The following is a 7,187-nucleotide window of genomic DNA, read 5'->3' on the forward strand; positions in this document are numbered from 1 at the left end:
AGTTTTTGTCTTTGAAACTCTAGTCCCAGGCTAGTCACCTGTATTCATTCAGGGGGTAGACGAGTGCAGTCTGCTCCTCCCTTAGGGCAGTGATCTCCTGTGCTGCTGGAGCGACCGATCAGCAGAGCAGCTCGCCATGGCCAATGGAGAGTGCAGGATACGGCACGCAGGCCTGTGGGCACCCTGGGAGGGGGTCGGGGCAATCTGTGTGATGACCACACACATGTGGCATGAGCGTGCATGTACCTGCTGGGGGCTGGGTGACTCTCAGGGAATTTGTCAGCACTGGTAAATGCCATAAACTTGAACACTAGGGGAGATCTAGCCCAGAAAAAACACAGACTTTTCTCTAAAGCCATTCCCTACCCTTACCTCAAGACCCTTTAGAATAATCACATGGAAACCAAAGAGAGCGGCAAAGTTGCAGGAAGCACGTTTAAAACATGCTTCCACTGTAACCACGCATGTAACCCAGTCCTCTCAAAGTGATTCAGGTGACACAAGGCATTTATTGACAGTCCTTAAACATACCCAGATTATGATGACAGGTTTGGGTTAAGGATCACTGTGCACGCAGCTAGGGCAGCAGATCTGAAGAGGCAATAATACACAGCTGGGCAATGTGGGTGCTGGTGAGCTGAACGGGTGCTCCAGGACTTCTAGCTTCTTCCCCCTTTCACCTGTGTATGTCCATGCCCTCAAACGTTTCAGCATTTGGGCAACTGTCCATAGATCAGTTTACAGAGCAGACAAAATTAGCATTCATCATGAGATGAACATGCAGGAGGATGAATAATAAGAGTGAACAGGTAGGAGCTGAAAAATGATTAATGTTTCCCAGTCCACAGATAAAAATATCTTGGGGATGTTCTTTTTTCTTTATCACAGCGCCTAACGACTCTTCTCTGTGTGCAGACTGGCCACAGTAAAAGAGGAACTGACAAGCACATTATTGCATGATTAAAAAAAACCAACAAACCAACAGGGAAAATGTGACACTTCGTTTGTTACACAAGAATGTGATTGCCCACCAGCCTGCATTTTTAAATATGCTTTGCATCTGTGGGAGAGGGTGGAATAACCCTGTGCAGGTCAGGTGGTGTTAACGAGCACTTTGCAGTGCTGCAGAACAGGAAAGATTGTCTTGTGGGTAAAGTACCAACCACAGAGTTTAGAGATGTGGGTTCTGTTTTAATGCAGTCTTGGCATCTAATTTTTCTGTCCGTGCCTATAAGATGAGGATTATATTATTTTGTTTCCAGTGTTGTGCCTTCATATGTACACTATAAACCCTTCAGAACAGCAGCTATCTCTTGGTTATCTCTTGTAATGTCCAGGGCAATAGGGACTCAATTTTGCTGTGAAGTCAAGGCAAGAAATTGTTCATGGAAGAAATGCCCAGTACAGTGCTTAGTTTATTAAACATCCCTTTACTACACTTCTACTTGATACTAATAAATGTTGTGTGATATAAAAGCGCAGTCAGAAATGCAAAGAGGGAAGTCACCTCCCTCGACACTGCACAGAGTTTTTTTGCTGTAGTAGCTCCCCCCCGGGTGCAGATGACACGGGGCAGGTTGCTGTACAGGCTCGGGTCCAAAATGATGCAATGAGTTTATGCAGCAACTTTCATCTCTAATTCACGGACTTTGTGAATGATCCTTGTGACAGCAATGGCAGAGGGGTGAGGAAGAACATACTGCCCAGTTTACTTCTAGCCTGGAGCTGAGCCTGGGAAATCCTCTAAGTGAAGCTGAAATACTCCCCAGTTGCACTGGCTGCTGATGTAGGACAAAACCTCCCCTTGCTCCCTTTCTTTCCAGCATGTGAATAACCTACAAGTGCACAGGACTTCCTGATATAATGCCTCTGGTCACTTTCTGAGGAGGACAGTTCAACTGCAAGGTCCTCCAAAAAGCCCAGACAGATCTCCAGTAAGGTCCTAGGTGATTCTGTCCCCTGGAAGTCATACCTGGCCCTGTATGCACCTGGGAGAGACTCCTTCCAAAGTCCTCCCGCTCTGCCAGTCTCAGAGGATGATCCACACAGGGGCTTTGTGAGCAGATGTTCAGTACAGAGGATCCCATATGACTTCCCTCTATCATGGATGTCTGATGAGACAGTGCCCAGAGACCGTCTGAATCCTTAGCTGGCTTTCAGCGCTCTGCATTCTGCAATTCTTTCCCTGCACCACTGTCCTGACCTGCACATGCCCCCAGCCCTTAGCCTGCTATGCCACACTGGGACTGTGCACTCCAGTTCTGGTGGTGGGGTGTGCACCCCATCAGCACCCCCCGGGTGTCCGGGTGACACCCAGCTGAGTGCCCAGCTCTCCGCCCCCAGCACTTCCCAGTCTCCAGCAGAAAGGACAGCCGCTGCCTGTGGCTTCCAGTTACTCCCTTAGTTTAAGCTGTGGCTTTCATGGCCTGCCGATATTGCCGTGATGATAGTCAGCAGCAGCTATTCTCAGATGGTACCTATGCCAAGGGAAAGCAGAAAATCGGTGTGAGCTTGTGCGTAGTGGCCATAATATGCTGCCTGCCATGTGTGTACTTTGTGGCTTCTCTTCCTGACTCCATGTACAAATCATTTATTAAAATCTACCACTTGGAGTTTCCTTCCTATAAACAGCAAGGCCAGTTTGCTTTCCATTTGGCTGCTTACGTGATGTCCACATGGAATTATTTTGCTTTTCCAGTTGAGTCCTACAAGCATAAAAGACGAAGCACCAGGATCCATGTTCAGAGAAAAGTACTGCAGGTGCAAAACTCCGAATTCAGAGAAGAAATACTGAGATGAGGTAGTCTGCATGGTTCTAATACTTCTGCCTTGCATATAACCAGTTAATTTTTAATTATATGTTTACAACCTATTTTTTTCCAAACTGGAATCTTGCCTCATTATATACGCAGACCGGACCTGCTGCTGGTATAGTGAACATTTCTAGAATCCTTGCTTCAGCTGTTATAGAAATATGGATGGTAGGAGAGGAGAGGGAGTGGACGTGGCGGCAGTCTCCATCTGTCCCATCTCCAGCAGCGGTCACAAGCAGACGCCTACAGAGGGGAACAAACAGGACCAACACACATCACACTTCTTTCTCATCCTCTCTAAGCATTCAACAGTTTTCAGCTCAGAAACTTCCTGGTCTAGAAATTGTTGTATTTAGTAAGTTTCAATGGAGGCCATACAAGTTTTTAATGTCTTCAGCACTCTGTTTCACAGATGAATTAAATATTTCCTGAAAAATATCCTTGCTTAGGTTGTTTTGAGCTGTCCTGTTCCAGATCTTTTAATGCCCTAACTCTTGTATTGGAAAAAAGCTGTGAACAATCTGCTCCGATCAGCCTTCCTGTGCCACTTGTCATTTAACAGAGCTCTGCTGTACCTCCCAACAGCTATTTCACCTTCAACTTCTTACTTTAAATAAAAATTTCATTTTTAAGGAGCTCCTTTCTTGACATTGAGTGCAGTTGTCCACAATTTTCTTCCTCATGCAAAGATCTGGATGTATTACAGTAGCAACTGTGCAGAAACATTTTGACTAAGGCATTTTGAACCAGGTCCTATATGCTCCTTAGCTCAAGCCAGGGGATGCTTTTCTCCTCACCAGCCCCTGTTCCAGCTGCTCCATGGAGAGCTGTTGACTACCTGAAACTTTGGGTCACTTTGGCCCCATGCTCTGGACATGACAGTCACTCTACCATGGGGCAGCCCTGACCTCACGTTACTGGCCCGCGCCCTGCCTTCACAGCATCTTTGATCTCCCTCAGCACCTTGGCTGCGCAGTCAGTGATAGAGGAAAGAGAAAAAAATGTATTTTACTTATTCCAACTGGAATTTTAGTCCATAGGTTTGAAATGTAGACTAACACGTTAAATTGTTATAGTGATTTTTACCTTAAACTTTCTTCAATTTGCTGTAATTATTCCACTACTAACACTGTCTACTTATCTTACCTCTATAATTTGTACCTTAGCATTTCATGGTCACCCTAAAGGATTGTCCTCAAGGGTGGGAGAACTAAATTCTTACTTGGATTCTCTCATTCTAACACCACTGAGCAAGAAGTGACACTAAGCAACTTATTTTGAGTTTTGTTTTTTGTTTTGTTTTGTTTTGTTGTGTTTTGTTTTGTTTTTAGAGCTGGACACAAAGTGTCTCTAGAATAGTTTTTAAATTAAGTATTTATTTACGCCATTAAGAATTTACTTAATGACAAATACGAGCTTTGACAATTGGACATGACAGAAATATTAAGTTTAATTATAAAAGGTAATGGATTGTTGAGGTATAGAATAAATTAACATATTTATAGAAGCAAGTATTTTTATGTATAAGGAGTCTAGAAAGAGATGTTAAAACTTTTAACCGCTATGTGCAGAAGATGGAGTGAACACCCTGGTGTCACTGTTCTATCTCAGAAGAAAAAACATTTGCTTGAACGCATTGGAGGAGGGCATTTTACGTTCTATGTTGTCTTTGGTCTATCTGGATTTATTTTTTGGTTCAAAGAATGACACATGTGTCCCAGATATAACTTTTTGGTATTATTTATAGGAAAAAAGTTCTCTCTATTACAAGTGAAGAATCACATACTCTAAGCTCACTGAAAATACTCTGTTACATACTACAGCAATGTGTAACTATTTTAGTGAAAATAAATATGTATGACCAACAATTTTTGTTTTGGCTAATTTTGATAATTTTTTTCCCTGGGCTTGGCCTGGAAGGGACGTGCCCCTAGCCAGGGGACAGGCTGGGCCACCAGTATCGGAGCAATGAACAATGTCTCTATTGCTCACCTTGGCATGGTTGAGGTTCTCTGTAAATATGGCTCTATTCACTAATGAAATTCTTTATTATCAGCTCTTTTGGTTGTTGTCTGTTGGCATATACCTTTCTGAGCACAACACTGGCCTCTGTTTCTTAGCAGCCTTCAACTTTGAGAAACTTTTATCTGTACTTTTCCCCATTTGGATTTGATGTCACCTCGCAAAGCATCGTTCAGCCGCTGCATGGGCCACCCTGTGGGCTCTCCCTTGTTTAGTCCCTAGCGCAGAAGACTTTAAGCCTACAGGACAGCTACTTTAAGCCTTTGGGCAGTCACAGCGAAATATATATGCAATGCATCTCTCATCTGTCTATACATCCTCAGTTTCCTGCTGTGTACTCCACTCATACTTACCCCCAGTTTGATCCTTAGCATAAGACTTGTAAAATTCTGCACAGATCAGATGCCTCCCACCCCACGTGCGTACTCAGTGACGGCAACCATCACCTGCTTGGCCACGCTCACGAGATCACATACCCCCGTAGCCTTAGGATAACAAAACACCTCCAGACGGACTGAACAAGCTTTCAGTACTGCTGCCCATCATAAACACAGCACCAGCCTCTTCATCATTGCTTTGTGTGGCACGGCAGGAAGAGGCAGAAAATCTCTCCAAGTAGTTTTAGGGAAGGCTTGAAAGATAAATTAGTGCTAGAACATCAGAAAGCAGCAGGTCCTCCCATACAGAGCACATGGCTCTGAGGCTTGAGTGCACATTAGAACACTGTGGAGGTGAAAGTTAAGGCAATAATACACAGAGAAAACTATTTTCTCTCTTGTGTGGCACAAACCTTCCATCCTCTTTTGAGAGACAACATAGGTGGTACTTCCCAATATTACTTTATCGCAGCTGCTAAGGAAATAACTGTCTGGAAATATCAATATTTATCCCTTGTACATTTTCCACCACAGTTTTTATTCACTTCAGGAAGGGTGAACTGTAAGATTTCCTTCCTGGTTATAACATTTATCATATCTTTAAATTTCATGTCAGTACATGAGAAAATGCCAGAAAACTTTTCAAGACAGTTGTCATTCCATGTCGATCTGATGCAGCATGTTTCTTAGCACATCCACTATCATATTTATACGTGTTCTGTTCATTTAACTCAGGTTCTCACTGCAAAAAAGGTAAGGAAAAGCTGGATTAATTCCACTGACTCACGTGGAGATATTACAGATTCAAAACAGCGCAACTTGGAGATCTCTTTCTTGTCTTCTGATCTACATGGCAATCTATTATTATAATCTCATGTGAATCTTTAATTGAACCATCTATACAATACTGTTATTTGGCACTAATCCTGCAATGGCTTATCTGGGCCTTCATGTGTACATTGCCATTAATATTTATTTATTCTTCTCTACCATATCTCCTTCAGCAACTTGTGAATATAAAACATAGAGGGAAATGTGGCATCTATTATTAAAGAAACAGGTTGTTACTTTTCTTCTAAATGAGTTTATATGTAACCTTATTTCTTATTCTTCTATTTCAGCTATCTTAAAATGTTTTACAGACAAATGTAGTGGAATAAAATGCCTATCTAGAAGACATTTAATATAGGCCTAAACATATTTATGATGTGGCTATGAAAACAAATGTGTCTACATGCACAGAATATAAAAATATATTCTAGCAAGACAGGGTGATAGAAGAATCAACTGAATAAATTATACCACAAATTTTAGTCCTCCACAAATAGAACATTATGCAAGAAATGTCCTGTGTAGCTTCTTTCACCTGAGAGGAATACGAAGAAAGAAAATTCATGTTGAGCCTTGATGCTTTAAACAAAACTGATTTGGTTATTTCTCTGCTGTGTATGAAGTTTGTTAATTTTTAAGTGTGGTGCTAAAGATGGCATTTTCATTTTCGTGTTCCTCAGTTACAAGGAAAAGAAGTCACACTACACAGAGCCAGGAAAAATGAAGCAAACCAGAAATTTATCAGCTACCTTGTAGCAATCCAGACAGAACGTATGGCCATACCTACGACTAATGAATTAGGTGAAATAACTCCTGAATTAGAAAACGTTGGTTATTGTCTCAGAATAAAAACACAACATGATGGGGCACTAAGCCTTCCGGATGTAAGAAGTTTCATTTACTCACTTCAGCTCCATAAGAGCTACCTGCAGGTTTTTGCCATGGCAAGTGGTCTTTACGTATCTTGCACTTCCACAGCAGAGAAACCACAATTATTTTCAGCTACCGTAGGTGAGTGAGGAGGATAATGTTTCCCATTATCACATCCTCTGTGCTGAGCTAAGACTTACATTGAGATAATCATATTACAGATGAGGTCCCAGATGCTGGACAGAGAAACACTTCATCTGCAGAAGTTAAAAAC

The sequence above is a fragment of the Pterocles gutturalis genome, unplaced genomic scaffold (genome assembly GCF_000699245.1).
Source record: "Pterocles gutturalis isolate BGI_N339 unplaced genomic scaffold, ASM69924v1 scaffold8451, whole genome shotgun sequence".
NCBI classification, from domain to species: domain Eukaryota; kingdom Metazoa; phylum Chordata; class Aves; order Pterocliformes; family Pteroclidae; genus Pterocles; species Pterocles gutturalis.